The sequence below is a fragment of the Mirounga angustirostris genome, unplaced genomic scaffold (genome assembly GCF_029215605.1).
Source record: "Mirounga angustirostris isolate CCGP_5_RB_7025 unplaced genomic scaffold, mMirAng1.0.hap1 SCAF_17, whole genome shotgun sequence".
NCBI classification, from domain to species: Eukaryota; Metazoa; Chordata; class Mammalia; order Carnivora; family Phocidae; genus Mirounga; species Mirounga angustirostris.
In genome coordinates, this window is record NW_026991725.1 from 17,301,863 (window position 1) to 17,318,733 (window position 16,871).

Sequence of the window (16,871 nt, forward strand, 5' to 3'; positions counted from 1 at the left end):
ATGGAGTCCTCAGGAATGGGATTAGTGCCTTTTAAGACAGGCTCCAGAGAGATCCCTAGCCCCTTTTACTGTGTGAGGACACAGCGAGAAGGCACCTGCTCTGAACAGGAAGGGGATCCTCACCAGAAGGCCACCATGCTGTCACCTTGATCTTGGACTTGCCAGCCTCTAGCACTGTAAGCAATAAATTTCTGTTGTTTATAAGCCACCCCGTCTGTGCTGTTTTTCTAGAGCAGACTAAGACAATGCCTAACTATTTATAAGCAGCTTATTGAGAGTCTCCCCTTTTTATTTTCTCTATTTTCACAGCCCCCAAAGGAAATTACTTACCAAATATTTCCGAGCAATTGCTGCTGATTTGGGAAAAATGTTTTATGAATTGCATGCAAAAATGGTAAAATAATAATAGCTAACATCTGAGAGCTTATTATATGCCAGGCACCATGCTAACTACTCTATGTGCAATCTTTTTTTAAAATTGAGATGTTTATTTATTTTTCCCTTAAAAATTTTTTTTAATTTAAGTTCTAGTTAGTTAACATAAAGTGTAATATTAGTTTCAGGAGAAGAATACAGTGGTTTATCACTGATATACAACACCCAGTGCTTATCATAACAAGTGCCCTCCTTAATGCCCATCACCCATCTAGCCCATCCCCCACCCACTGCCCTCCATCTACCCTTAGTTTGTTCTCTATTATTAAGAGTCTCTATCGTTTGTTTCCCTCTCTCTTTTTTCCCCCTCCCATATCTTCCTCTGTGTTTCTTAAATTCCACATATGAGTGAAATCATATGGTATTTGCCTTTCTCTGACTTATTTCGCTTAGCATGATACATTCTAGCTCCATCCACCTTGTTGCAAATGGCAAGATTTCATTCTTTTTTTAATGGCTGAGTAATATTGTATATATATACTACAACCTCTTTATCCATTCATCAGTTGATGAACATTCAGGCTCTTTCCACAGTTTGACTATTGTTGATAAAGCTGCTATAAACTTTGGGGTGCATGTACCCCTTCAAATCTGTACTTTTGTATCCTTTGGGTAAGTATCTAGTAGTGCAATTGCTGGATCATAGGTTAGTTCTATTTTTAACCTTTTGAGGACCCTCCATACAGTTTTCCAGAGTGGCTGCACCGGTTTGCATTCCCATCAACAGTGCAAGAGGGTTCCCCTTTCTCCACATCCTCACCAACACCTGTTGTTTCTTGTACTGTTAATTTTAGCCGTTCGGACAAGTGTGAGGTGGTATCTCAGGTTTTGACTTGTTCTACGTGCATCCTTACTCATCCTCAAAAGAACCTTATGAGGTGAGTAATGCTATCCACTCACGTTGACAAAGGAGGAACTGAGGAACAGAACAGTCTGGCAACAGTACTAGTTGCCAGAACCAGGGTCTTACTGACTGCAGAGCCCACACTTAGGAACTCTCTACCAGCCAGCCTTCGCAAGCCTTCCTTTTGTCCACCTGAGTCTGGCACTGTGTTCTAACCCTGACCTACCTTTACAGCTTATTGTCCTCTACTTAGACTTCCTGCTGCTGGCTCTTCTGCTGTCTTCCAAACACCTCCAGGTTGATTCTCCTGACTTTTCACTCATGGCTCATTCTGTCCTCTCTGCCTGGTTGGGATACAGAGATGAATAAGATACTATCCCTGCTCCTGAGTATCTTGCAGCATGGTGACAAGGTAGGCATATAAACAAATCATTTAGATGCAAAGCGGGGTAGAACCTGATGCTTTATCAGAGGAGGCATAGAAGGGGACTCGTACTTACTGAGAGTCATCGGATGTGATGGAGAAACGACAGCTTTGATCCAGCCGCAGGGCTAGGTAGTGAAAATGGAGGGATTAATAAAACAGGGTCCTGCCCTTAAGCAGCCCCACAACCAGTAAGGCCTGGGATGTTGGTATGTAGTCTGTCTGTGCACACAGGGGATCACGTCCCTGGGTGGACCTCAGGTTCTTCTCCTCCACCACCCTTTGCTGCCCTCAGCTCCCCTCCATGTTGGGCTATCACCGAATCCACATTATGGGATCAGAAACTCAGATGAAACTCAGATTAAGAGGACTCCTCAGTGACTGTCTCTCTTCAGTGGTTTTCAGATTGTCCTGTACGGCCCTTTGAGGTCCCCAGGGGCTCCAACAGAGGCAGGTGGAGGTGAGTCAGTGGGACAATGAGAAATCCACAGGAAAGATTAAGCCACATCCCTTTTAATTTCAATGAGGACAGCTCTGTTTTTATTTATTTGTGTTCATTTTCACATAAGATCTCACTTAAAGGGTTAGGAAGCTGGAAGAGGTTTGGGGGGCATTGATTTTATTTCTACACAGAAGAAATTGGGAAGAAAGGGGCTCTTCAACAGATCAGAGTCAGAGAAAGCTAAGACAAGAGCCTGGGCTTTCAACTTTGGGACCACGACACTTCCCCCGGGGCCACACTGCCTCACTGTGCAGAGGGGTACGTCTGCAGGGGGCCCCCAGCTTCTCCCTAAAGTGATTGGAGACAGGTCCTGTGAGGGGTTCACTTTGGGGATGGAATGGAGAAGTGTGGAAGAGCTTTGTTTGTGGCTACTGTTTAGAACCTCTCCCTGCCTGCAGGTCAAGGTGGTGTTAAGTTCTCATGTAGAACACCAGAGTGTGCTAGAAAAGAATCCAGAAATGGGAAGGTGGCAGGAATTAGTGTGTTTTGAAAGAGAGATTGCTTAAGAAGTGTCCCAGGAAAAACTGAAGTAAGCAGCTTTTCCCTGGGCACCAGGAACTCAGGTAGCTTGTAGGATAATAATGCATCCTTCGTTTGTTTGCCGACTGCCCATGGGGGAAATAAAAGTAAATCAGCCATTGGCCATGCCATAAAGAAGCCTACAGGCCAGGGGGGAAGTTAAGGCATTTGCATTTCTCAGTATAACAGGCGGCGGAAGGAAACAATGCCATAAGAGATAGAATGGGTGCCCTGTGGGCTAGACATTTGTGAAGGGGAAATCACTGACACTTCCTGGTGCAGGGCTGCTTTGACCTGGCCCTTGAAGTCAAGTAAGCCATCACGAGATGGGAAAGAGCACTCCATCCAGAGGACACAGCAGGAGACAAGGCACAGAGGCAGGTCCTCACTACGTCTGTATGGGGAGTGGGGATACTTTAGTCTGTCTTGCTTATACACTCTGAAAGGTGGTTTTGAAACTCTCTCCCATTCTTTCCAGAACTTGAGGGGATGTCCTCAGGTGGCCCTGTTTCCTGGAATGCTAAGTGGGCCATAGCTGACATAGTAGCTTTTGGAGGATTTAGATTTGGTGCATTATGAGAGGAAGCCGGGATGGGGGAGAGACAGCCCAATTCCAGGTGATATAACAGCTCATCTTGTCCGTTCCTTCTCAGAGGGAGAAGGTGAGAGCTGATGATCTGTGGGGCCCAGCAATGAGTCTGGAAAGGTGGCAGGCAAACGGAATTGCCTAAGAACTCTGTCCCCACGTCTAACTTCAGCAAGCAGCTTGGAAACCACCCTGGAATCACCAGGAGTTACTAGCCTTTTTCAGCCAGTTTGAGAACAGTGTTTATGGTTCCTTTGGCACTTCCCCAGGCCAGCCACTTGATAGAACTCACATAGGGGAGAGGGGATGAAGCAAGGCAAATGGAGGGCTCCTTCCTCTACCTAGAGAGAGGGTAGAAACGTGTCAAAGGTGGGGAGTGTGTGACCAGGTGGACAAGGGTCTTCATCCAGAGAGCCTCAAGCTAGAGACACAGCTAAGTGGACATCTTTTGGGGGCCAATTGTGATAATTTATGGTTTCCTTTTAAAAAACATCTAAATTAGCATGGAGTTATACATAATATTTCTTTTAACGTTCAAAACCAAAAATCCCCTCTCTGTACTTTTAAAAAGTTCTCACATGCATTCTTCAATGAACCTGCTACAGAGTAATATTCATTCTCATGATCAAAACACCTTAATAGTGGCGCCTGGGTGGCAGAGTTGGTTAAGCGACTGCCTTCAGCTCAGGTCGTGATCCTGGAGTCCCGAGATCGAGTCTGACATCGGGCTTCCTGCTCTGCAGGGAGTCTGCTTCTCCCTCTGACCCTCCCCTCTCTCATGCTCTCTCTCTCTCAAATAAATAAATAAAAATATTTAAAAAAAACCCACCTTAATATATTATAAAGTACAAAAAGGTAGCAGTAAAGTATGAATCAATGTCATAAACACACACACACACACACACACACATATAGACACACACACAGAAGATGAAAGAATGGAAAAAAAAGAATGAAGATACATATACCTTTATGCTTACCTGTCTTCTCCAAATTTTCTGCATTGAGCATATCTTTGTATTCAGCTAAGTTTTACTTTTGTAAAACCAAGGAAATTCCTTCCCTTCTTCTTCCCTGGGAATAAAGGGGGAACATTCATTCATAGGATATGGTTTCAAGTCTGTCCACCTTTATTTCTCAAGATACACCAGCCTGTTCAATACATAGAAGCAGGTCCTATCTCAAGATGTGGTGTGACTATCACAGAGCAGGCAGAGAACATCAACAACCTCTCTAACTTCTGGTACCATGAATATGGCATTATGACTCAAGTTTACGTTGGTGTTTTGTTAACCTGTCTCATGGTGAGACCTTTTGTGTTGTACTTCTAGCAAACCAAGGGCCCACATTTTCCTCACGTGTACCAAGATTGGTGAATTGCTTCAAGTATTCTGTCCTTAAGCTATCTGTGGTCAGAGAAGGTGCTCATATGGGTCCTGGAGACTGGGCTCAAAGATGCTAGAGTATAAACCAGATGGGGTCAAAGCAGGGGAAATGGGATTATAGTAGCAGAGGGGGGCTCATGGTCAGAGCCAAAGGGCAAGCGTTCGGCCAACGTCAAGAAATGAAGCAAGGTATCAGGAGCTTTGGTAACAGACTGGGTCAAAAAATGAATTAGCTTTGACCTTGGGAAATAGGACTCTAGACTTGTGCTCTTGGAAGATGTCAGGGACTGAGTTTTCCAGGATATTCACTGTGCAGCTTGGGAATGGTTTGGTCGATTTAAAGGAATTTAGTTGGATGGAATATGTGATTAATATGCTGAACCCAAGTTCAGCGTGCCTTGATACTTATCTCTATTAAATTCAGTCTTGCTGAATTTGGTCCATTTTTACAGCTCAATAAAAAATTTGTGGGACCTGATTCTGTTACCCATGTGTTAGTTCTTATTTCTAGCTCTGTCTGTGATCCACAGATTTGATCATTGTGTATTCCAGGTATTCATACCAAATCCATTGAAATCCATTACCAAAGACCCCTGCTGCATTCTCTGGGGATTGCCATTCAGTCATAGGTCAGCTTCCCACCACTTACTTCCCTTCTTGTCTCTGAGGATAACGTGAGAGACCCCATGAAATCCTTTATTGTAGAACATTTCCCCAGATCCATCAGTTTAATGACCCTAACCAAAAAAGACATGAGATGAATTTGACAAGACTTGTTCTAGTGAGCAGATTATATCTTGTCTTAGCATTTTCCCCTCCAGGTTAAGTAAGCCCAGGGGTTCTAATCTTTTCCTGATACCAGAAAGGAGAATAATGAATTGCAATAAATAGAGTGACAATAAACTAGATTCATCTCCAGTTGGGTGATATACAAATTTCCATTCCCAGATATATTCATTTCCATATATTTTTATTGTTGTCTAGAGTCACTTTGCCTGAAGATTCCAGCTGCCTGGATATCCAGGCACATACCCACAAAATAACCTTATCATGGTACCAGATCTGGTCTGGGGCCCAGTAATTAGCTTTGTTGGTCTAGACTCTTGGATCAGTCCTCAAGAATTAAACAGATCCAGGAAACCCTACCCATGACAAACATACATTCATTCAACTAATTCATTTATTCATTTGAAAAAAAAAAAATGCTTCTTTTGTATCTACTTGGTGATTGGACCACTGGTTCTGAACACTGGGATACAGCAGCAAAGAAGATAAAGTCTCTGTCCTCATAGTGTTACCTCAGTGGGAAGAGGCAGATAATAAATAAGTAGGTAAATAAATAAAAAATGGAATTTTAAATAGCTGTAAATATCATGAAAAAAATAATGCATGGGGGATAAAGGATGATGACCCTGTGGCTGATGGACCACTGATCATGTTAATATATTCATGTGTAATATGGATTTCCTTTCTTGCGGCCAGTGCTGTGTCCTCACTCCTGGGCTTTAGTTTTTACTTACAGAGGGCAGGAAAGCTAATTGGAATGCATGGTAATTTGGAAATCAAGGAAAGCTAGAAGGATGGTAGGAAAGCCAAAAGGATGGTAGCTTGTCCTGTTGTGCTGAAACCTCTAGTAGACCCAGTGGAATGGTAGGAAATGAAATATGGAAGAAAGAACATTACATAACTATGGTTCAGCAAGAAAAAAAAATGTAAACCTAAGCTCAAATGACATGTTACAGACATGATCTGATGTAGCCTGTCTCTTTACTTCACCTCCTAATCCCAAGCTAAAAGTGATGAAGACAGTGAGTGTGCAGTTCTGGGCTCTTCTGACTTGACAACTCCCTCACTCTGTTTGTATTGAATGTCACTTGAAAAGAAAAGGAAGGCATTGGAGACCTGTTCACTCATGCCAACATGTATTTATCGTCTCCTTTATAGCCTGTGTTGTGCTTTTTGGCTAATATAGCAAGTAAAAACAAAGAAACTTCAGCTGAGTCTGATTTATCAATTTCCATCTTGAAGCCTTTACCAGCCTCAAAGAAGTCTGGGTTAGCTAAGAATAAAAAATAATAAGCTACAATTTTTAAGCATTTTCTCTGTGCTGGTGCTATCCTACATGTTGTACATGGACACATCTCTTTAAATTCAACAAGACAATCAGTGGTGTACTAGTTAAGATGGCTAACTGCTGTATCAAATATGTCTCCAAAGGAATAATGATTTACCCAATAGAATTTAATTTTTTATCATACATATAATCTAAGGTGGTTCCAGGTATGTAAAGGACCTCTGCTCCACACAATCACTCAGGTATCCAGGATGTTAGAGGCTCTACCACATCTAACCAGTGGGAAAGTAAAGAGGATGGAAGTTTGAATATAGGAAGTTTTTAATGGGTCAGGCCTGGAGGAATTGCAGATTCTTTCTGCTCATATACTACTGGCTAGAAGTTAGTCACATGGCCACCCCTCAAAGTTTAGGAGAGGTTGGGAAATGTAGTCTCACCATATTCCCAGGAAGAAAGAACAACAAGGAACTGTTTATCTTGATTTTACATATGAAGAAACCAAGGCTCAGAAAATTTAAGTATCTTGTTCCAGACAGTAATTAAGTAAGTAAATAAGCAAGTAGGTAGGTAAGCTAGGGTCCCAGTGTTCCAACCAGGTTAATCCAACTCTAGAGACATTCTTAACAAATGCACTGTGTGGTTCCTTGAAGGATATGCAGACTGTGGTTAATCTTCCAGATGTACAGCCTCTCTCCCCTGGGTAGGACTGAGCGCACAATGCCAGGTTTTGCCTCTCTGATCCCCATTTATCTACACTTTTTTGACTGACCGACCCCCTTCTATCGCTACAGTCTTCCTTTGCATGGATTAATATCTATTAGTCTGGGATCAACTTAGCTTTTCCCTTTGCCCAGGAAAATTTTCCATATCATATTTCTGCATTGATTTTGCTGACAAACTCAGAATTCTCAGGTGTATTTCATTATTTCTTCCACTCAGATGATTCTGCCTTTAGTCAATAAAGTCACTGCAGAGAATTAGGCTATTTCTAGGCATCATTTTTACACCCAGGCATTCGAGACCGTCATGCCAGCTTTCTCTTTTGTTGTCACTACCATAGGATGTCCTATTTGCAGCTGTTACTCCTCTGAGGTTCCTGAATAACCTGGTTCTGCTTGACTATCTTTAGTCAGCTTTACTGACCTCATGAGCACCCTCTCATCACAGGGGTGAGCTAGTCAATGACAGTGCAGAGGATCAAAATTTCACAAAGGTTTATGATGATTTAGGCCCTGCCCCACCTGTATTGCAACATCTTTCTCAATTCCTTCCCAGTTCTGAGTGTTTTCAAGATAGGAGGAATAAGCCTGACTTTTGACACCAGTTCAGAGGTGCTTGTCATCAGGAGACCAGATGTTCTAGCCTCCCCATCTCAGGGAATGATGCTCAAAAGCACAAGTGTCTTGGGACACCTGAGTGGCACAGTTGGTTAAGCTTACGACTATTTAGGCTCAGGCTGTGATCTCAGGGTCATGAGATCAAGTCCCGTGTCAGGCTCCATGCTCAGCAGGGAGTCTGCTTGAGATTCTCTCTCCTTCCCCCCTTTGCCCCTCCCATTTGTGCTCTCTCTCTCTCAAATAAATAAATCTTAAAAAAAAAAAAAAAAAAACAGAACCACAAATGTCTTTAACCATGAGAAGAATATGTAACTACAAGGTAAAATTACAGTTCTATCTATATTTTGATCAGAAAATCCTTTGAGAAGAAAGGGAATGCTGGTTGTTCCTGCAATGCAGCATTTTAGGGAAGGTTAAAGCATTATCCTGAAGAGAAAGTGTAAAGAAATTAACTGGATACCTTTTCCCTTTAAGCTGGAGACCCATTATAGTTTACCCCAATTCTGTTTAAGTACTCCCATTTTCAAAGCTCTGTAAATAGTAAATACATTGTGTAGGATGGGAAGTATAAAAGTGATCTTGTCACTCTTTTCTAAAATTGTGAATAGGTTCCTTACTATTCAGCTAGGGGGAAAAGTATGCAAAACATATAAAATGCACCCTCTATTTATTATTTTGACCATGAACTTCACTGTGCATTGCCTATAAAGTTTTATAATATGAATATTCAACTCTGTAGGTTGACTATAATATAATCAATATGACTGACCAATTTGGGCTGACAAAATTCCATTTTCATAATGACCCCTACCCCTCTTGGGAAAAAGTGGTGAGAAATGGAATGGACAAGTAGGTTTGTGTGACATGGAGATTAAAACATTTGAGAAAGGTAAGTAGGGGGAAAATGCCTGGGTGAAAAGGAAGTTCATCCCCAGGTGGAAAGACAAGAAGGGTCTGAGATGCTGGGTGCCACTGGTGGGAATGAATGCTTTTGAGCATGAGCCTCAAGGTGCCACCCCAGATGTTTCTCTGCATCTGAGGAGATTATCAGAAGTTTATTGGAAAAGGAAGATAATTAGAACATTGGATTATGTACTCCATGAAGTCAGTGACCATCATTGTCTTACTCTCCACTGTGCCCCCAGTTTCAAGTCCAATGCCAGGCATATGGGTAGCTGCTAATCAAATATTTGTTGAATACATGTTGAGTGAATGAATGAATGAAAATGACAAGAGCCAGGCTACTCTTTGGGGTTGCTTGTAAAGAAGCTATAATATTGCTGGGGAGAGAACCTTCCCCTATGTCCTTGGCAGTGGGAAGGCCAACCTAGGGTAATGACAGCCCTGAGGTTAAGAATGCAGTAGAGGTGGCCAAGAAGAGATCTGATGGTCGAGGCCACCACATGGCAGACTAAGGTCACAGCATGACAGAATGACAAGCCAACAGCAAGAAGCAAATGAGTGAATCCTATCCCTCCCCGGACCTTCCAGGGGAAGGCAGGAGACCAGAGAATTTAGGGACCAATGATTCTACTGGGGACGTGATATCAAACCACTGTGGATGATTGCTTGTACCCACAGCAATGACTATACTTCTCTCCCCTTATCTTCTCCCTGGTTTCTGCTTTGCTCCCTCAATGCTAATGTGAAAAATGAAAGTAAGTTTATATATTTTTTAAAAAAATATTTCTCTCTTAAACTTAAGCCTAATTCTGCTTTGTGGAATAAGAACCTTAAATAAATCTAGTTTCTTTCCTACACATTAGTCCTTCAAACAGAGAATGTATGACAGGAAAAAAAAAATTCCACTTTCCTTTTATGTCAGAAAGATCCAGAGATTATTTCTCCCTACTTATATTGTGGTTGTGGGAGAATTTCAAGTTATACCTTCTAGTCTCTCTTCACCTTCTTGAGGCTCAGAGGAGAATTTAATTAAGACACTTCAAATTGAATAGTGAACAGAGATAGGAACTTGTTCTCCCCAGTTCACTTTTCTGACAATCCCAAAGTCATTTCAGGTTGGAGGCATAGTAATCTGGCTTTTGTTGTTATTGTTGTTACAAGGCTAAAATGTGTTCACTGTCCAGTATGTAGGGCCCATGAGGATAGAATTTCTTTCTTTGTCATTCATTACACATTGTCAAATTTATAAAATTAAAACTACGTGGAAACAAATAACTTTCTGAATGCTTAAGTCTGGTTCTGATCCCATCAATAGTTCCCTCTGGGTAAGACTGCCTTTATTTGCACCCTTTATTCCTGGGGGTACTTGTGATGTAGGAGAGCAAAGATCTGGAAGAAATCTCCCCCAGCTGACCTCCATCAGTTCAGTTCACTTAGAAGTGCACTTGTTGGTAATTAAGGGACATGTATATGTCTGCTGCAGAGTCTCTTTCCCCACCCTTCGGCTCAGGAAACTGTAGAGTGGCTGGCTTCCTTCTTGTTGGCTCTGAGCAGAGAGGAAGTGGGTGTACATGTGGTGACTTTTGTTAGATAACTGGAGATTGGAAACACATCCATTACAGATTAAAACTTAGAAATATTAAGTAAGGTTTGGTTCTCTCCTTCCCACCATGATCCTATCTACATTGACTTTGTATCAGGTGCTTCAGAGAACACTGTTGGAAGGGAGACTTAGAAAGAATAGAGGCAAATTCTTTCTTTCCTTGCTTAAAAAAAAAAAGTCCCAAATAGACTCTTGAAACTCAGAGCAGAGGCACTATTCTTAAAATCTAATGCCTTTTATTTTTGTAGGGGAGGCATAAGATGAGGTGGTGTTTCATTTTGTTTTGTTTTTAAAGGCTAAAACTCTGAAGGAAGCCAGATAAAGAGTTAATTCCCTCTATAACTTTCTTTCTTTCTTTTTTTTTTTTTTTTTAAGATTTTATCCATTTATTTGACAGAGACACAGCTTGAGAGGGAACACAAGCAGGGGGAGTGGGAGAGGGAGAAGCAGGCCCCCCGCCGAGCAGGGAGCCCAATGCGGGGCTCGATCCCAGGACCCCGGGATCATGACCTGAGCTGAAGGCAGTCACTTAACCAACTGAGCCACCCAGGCACCCCCCCCCCCATAACTTTCTATAGAAAAAGGTGATGGCCTGGGTGAAGAGGAGCTTTAGGTAAGGATAAAGGAGCCTAGCTGCCAGTTGGTCCCAGAGATGGGTCTGGCCCTTTCCCTCTGCCCCTGAATCAGCCTGGAACAGACCCATGATAGCAGAACAGAGCCCAGAAAGAGCAGGGAACGTTCGGGAAGAGGAGATCTGTATTTTGCTCCCTAGATAAAGTCTGAGTGGGGAGCAGTGCTTCAGAGAAGTCTTTTATACCCACTTTGGAAAGTAGTTTACAGCATAAATGGGGATGGAGCAGGTGTCAGAGGAGACGGCTGGAGATAGCATGCCCCACCCCCCACCCCCAACAGGCACTCAGGACACCTGAGAAACACAGGAGAGTAGCCCAAAGTTCCACATGCCCCTTAGAGGGACACAGCGTGGCTGACAGAGGATGGCTTACAGGAGGAGCCTGGCCATGAGAGTGAGGAGGATGACCTCTGTGCATCTGTCCTCTGGAGACAAGGCACAGTGAACCATATACACTGGTGGATACAGAAGAGACCCAAGGTAGTGACCAGAGTGTATACAAGGTGCATTTACCCCAACAAATTCCATCAGATATGGGAGGCAAGCTGTAGACTAGACATTGCATCCCACCGAAGTTCCCCTCAAAGTTAGATGCCACGTTGGTGGTGGGATGAGCAGAACAGGGATTAAATCTTAGCCTAAAGTGCCTGGAAAGAAAATTACTTAACTAATTGACTGATTTATCTGATTTAATAGCTTATGTGTTCTATATCAGACAGAATGAAGGCTCTGGCTAGGTATTAAACAAGTCAGAGAAAAATTTTACAATGTTATATTCTTTGTGTCCATTGAGTTTTATGGCCTGATGATTAATACTCACTATTTAAATGAGGGCTCTTGGGGGGCAAAAGGCCTGCTCAGAAACTGAGTACTCTTAATCTCCTTTATAGGTTTTTTAATAGGGGCATGATTTGCACTTTCCTAATTTGCTTGACCCCCTTCATGATTTTTTCTTTTTTTCTTGTTTACAGTAACTGTCATGTTGAACAACAGCATTTGAATGATGTAACAGAAAACAACCTGATTCTGTTCTAAGGACTGCTCCTGCAAACCCATTTGAAGGGTGAATTATTTCCTAGTCTCATGGATGCAATCTGAGATGGGACCTATGACATTTCAGGCTTCTCTGTGATAATTAAAAAGTCTTTGGTCACTTTAGTCCTCAGAACAAGCGAATATTCAAAAACTAATTTGATGTAATTAAAAATTTGAAAAAAATCAAGTTAGATCCTTATTTTATAGTTACCAGCAGATGAATTTTTATATAGATAAAATATTTTTTAAAAATTTAAACACCAGAATAAAGCATTGGCAGATAGTAAACTAATTTGGGATAGATGAGGACTGCAAGCATAAAAGCCAACAGGAGAGGTCACTGAAAAAGATGGTTATATCTGGCTACCGAAAAATGTAAGTCCTTTGTCACCAACACCAAAAACAAAATGTAAAGGTGTCTGACAAACTGGAAAACCCATTTACAAACAGAATGAAGGATGAATAGCCCTAAATTAAAAAAGGAAACAATTCTAGTTATACAAACACTAACACTGGTATAAAAGTGTGCAAAGGACACACATAAATTGGCATGATTGAAAGGAATGATGCTCAAGGCTGATGAGGGTGGGGTGAAATCTTGGCCCATGTCCCCTCTCATGGGAGTCACACAGTAACAAATATCGTGGGGGAGACATTTCACAAGAAGTATCCCATGAGCTTTAAAATGAGCACTTCTCGGGGGAAATCGGAGGGGTAGACGAACCATGAGAGACGATGGACTCTGAAAAACAAACAGGGTTCTAGAGGGGAGGGGTGTGGGAGGATGGGTTAGCCTGGTGGTGGGTATTGAGGAGGGCACATTCTACATGGAGCACTGGGTGTTATGCACAAACAATGAATCATGGAACACTTCATCTAAAACTAATGATGTAATGTATGGGGATTAACATAAGAATAATAAAAATATATATATATAAAATGAGCACTTCTTTGACTATGAAAATTCCATTTCTAAGAATCTAAAGAGATATAGGATTCCAAATTTATATAAACAAATTTATAAACATTGTTACTGCTCATACAGGACTTAGGATGGTGACCCACTTGAAATGGTACCTATCAGCAGTGATAAGATCTCTTCAATGAATGACGATGTATGTCTAATCTATGATGGGTAGTATGTAGCCATGTTAAAAAATCCTCTTTTAAAATAGCATTCAGTGGCAGGAGCAATAATGATGATATAAGATTAAGTGGAAAAGAGCAGGATACAAATTACTGCACGATGTGTGATACCAATTTTACTACATACATGTGTGTTTATGGGTTTGTGTGTATCTTCATAGAAAGATTCTAGAAGAAAACACACGGAATGTACACAACGTCTATGTATATTTTAAGTGAGGAAAAGGAAATCTACCTATCAAGAATTAATCTTTTGCCTCCTTATCTTTCTAATTTTATAATTTTGCTATCTGATGAAAACATTATAAATTGGCACATCAAGTAAAACCATAATCTTATTTTTGGCATTTATGATTTTTCCTTTGAATCCTGTCAAAGAAAGGAATGCAGGACTTTCAGATGGCAACTTGCCAACATCACAGATCGGGATTTTAATGAATTCCCTCCTTCTGAGGCCTAATTTAAGTCCAATTTAAAGTAAACAAAACAAACATATTACTCCATGAAGGGGAATGAGCCCTTCCTTGTTGTGCAGGCTTTGAATTTGAATCTTTTTTATAAAATGAACAATAGAGCAAAAAATTAGCTTAATAAGCTAGACTTCTCCTCTGATCAGGCTTTTCTCATTAAAGGTTTAATAACGTGGAATGTCATTAGAAAATGTAGGTTTGTCAGTGATTCAGTTTTCTTCTGCCTGAATGTTGACCAGCGAAGATTCTAGATGCAGGGATCAGCATGTTTGGGAGATAATCTGTGGTTCATCGGTGACCTCAACCCTTTTCATCTCACATCTCTCTTCCCTAACAAACACACATGCACACCTCCCCCCCACACTGTACACCCTAACTTTTTTTTGTTGTTGAACCTACCCACCACCGGCGAGCAGTCTAGACTTCACCTTCAGCCTGCCTCTTAATGATGCTCTGAATCCCACAAAATGAAAAGCCTATGACTGACACCAAGATGAGAATCCTCTTGGAAGAGGGGAACACATGGCGGGATGGACAGCGATGTTCTCAGCAAGCCAAAACCATCTTTCAGCCTATGACATGACCTGCAGGACAACACTGATGTAATGTGCTTTGTCTGTCTTAGTCCATTTGAGCTACTATAACAAAAATGCCATAAGCTAGGTGACTTATAAACAACAAACATTTATTTCTCACAGTTCTAGAGGCTGGGAAGTCTAAGGTCATGGCAATGGCCACTGATCCAGTGTCTGGTGAGGACTTACTGTCTTCACAGGGTGGCAGTGAAGACGGAGTTCTCTGGGGTCTGTTTTATAAGTGTACTAATCCCATTCATGGGGGCTCCACTCTCATGACCTAAGCACCTCCTAAAGGCCCATCTCCTAATTGCCATCACATGGGAGTGGGTAGGATTTTGGCATAGGACTTGGGGGTGGGGGACACAACTATTCAGTCCGTAGCACTGTCCAAAGCATCAGCAGCAGGCGGGAAAGAGCCTAGACCAGCTGATCACAGATTCCAGGCTGCTCACTTTCTTACTAACAAGGGACCACTGTTTAAAAAACTGGCCCTGACGAGCAAGATGTGTGCTCGCCATATTTGTTTCACCGAGCTTTCACCTCACCCTGTGAGGTAAGTGTTTTTGTCCCAGATGGGCAGATGAGCAAAGGTCCAGAGAAGCTTACCTGCCTGCTCACCTTGTTTGTTTGGGTCTTTTACTCCCCAGCTCAGGCCCTTCTTCCACCACTGCTCCTCTCTCAGCTAAGAGGACAGCCCTGGACAGAGAAGACCCGAACCTCTCCAGTCCTCCTCTCTACCCAGACAAACTGTTAGAAAGAACTTCATTTCAGGGGCGCCTGGGTGGCTCAGTGGGTTAAGCATCTGCCTTCGGCTCAGGTCATGATCCCAGGGTCCTGGGATCAAGCCCAGCATCGGGCTCCCTGCTCGGCGGAAAGCCTGCTTCTCTCTCTCCGGCTCCCCCTGCTCGTGTTCCCTCTCTCGCTGTGTCTCTCTGTCAAATAAATAAATAAAATCTTTAAAAAAAAAAAAAAAAGAAAGAACTTCATTTCTAGGGCATTTGTTCTTTGGTGTATCATTGGGTCTCCTCACACAGTCACTGTCTGTTGAGAGTTGAAAATAAATAGAATTATTTTCCTTCAAAACCTTCAGCCTTCTCTTTCTTCCTGATAGCTCTTCATCCCTCCCCTTTTAAAGATTTATTTACTTTTTTGAGAGAGAGGGAGAGAGAGGGCTTGCACGAGCGGGGGGAGGGGCAGAGGGAGAGGGAGAGAAAGAATCCCAAGCAGACTCCCAGCTGAGCACAGAGTCCAACTGGGGGCTTGATCCCATGACCCTGAGATCATGACCTGAGCCAAAATCAAGAGTCGGATGCTTAACTGACTGAGCCACCCAGGCACCCCTCCCCTTTTATAATATGACTTAAAATCACTAACATCTAATAACTAAAACTCATTTACACAGATATACTACCTCTCTCAGGCCTATTTTGTTTTCAAGACTCATGTAATTAATTGTCAAAAGGAACAAACTTTATCCACTCTACAAAAAATTTGTAGATCACAAATCACCATGGATATCTTCTTCCCCCTTCTTTCCCTTTCTATTCCTTTTCCTTCCTCTCTCCCTCCCTCTCTCCTTCCCTCTTTTTCTTTCCCTCCCTTCCCCCCTTCCCTCCGTCTCTCCTTCCTTCCTTCCTTCCTTCTATCCATTCATCAAGAGGGTGACTATAGGGGCACCTGGGTGGCTCAGTAGTTAAGCATCTGCCTTCGGCTCAGGTCATGATCCCAGGGTCCTGGGATTGAGCCCACATTGGGCTCCCTGCTCAGCAAGAAGCCTGCTTCTCCCTCTCCCACTCCCCCTGCTTGTGTTCCCTCTCTCGCTGTGTCTCTGTCAAATAAATAAAATCTTAAAAAAACAAAAAAAGAGGGTGACTATACAGTCTTGTTTTCCCAGAACAGTCTTGATTTTCACATGTACTAGTGTAACTATGACTATCACCTACTTTCACGATCAGAGATGTCCTGGTGTGAGTGATAAATTATATGATTTCTCAATCCAGTCAACAAGCATTTGTTGGGCATCTAATATACGATCTACTACACAGAGGACACTGCTGGGTGCTAAAGAAGCAAAGAGGCAGTTCTCAGGCTGCAGTTAAGTCAACCAACATTGAGTGTTTCTCACCTGTGACCCTGCTAAGTGCTACGAAGGATGAGGACATACCAGGAGAATTGCCATGGGTTTCCAGGGGCAGACTACACTGGTTTCTAAGCCCAGCACAGTTTAGAACTTCGGCCAAGTTCGCCTCAAAGAGTCTCAGTTTCTTTATCTATCAAAAGGGCATAGCCATGGGGCTGTGGAGAGGATTAAAACAGATAATGCTAATAAAGCATCTAGCACTCAGCCTGGTACTTTGAGACTTAAAAATGGCAGATATTATCAATATTTTATTATTATT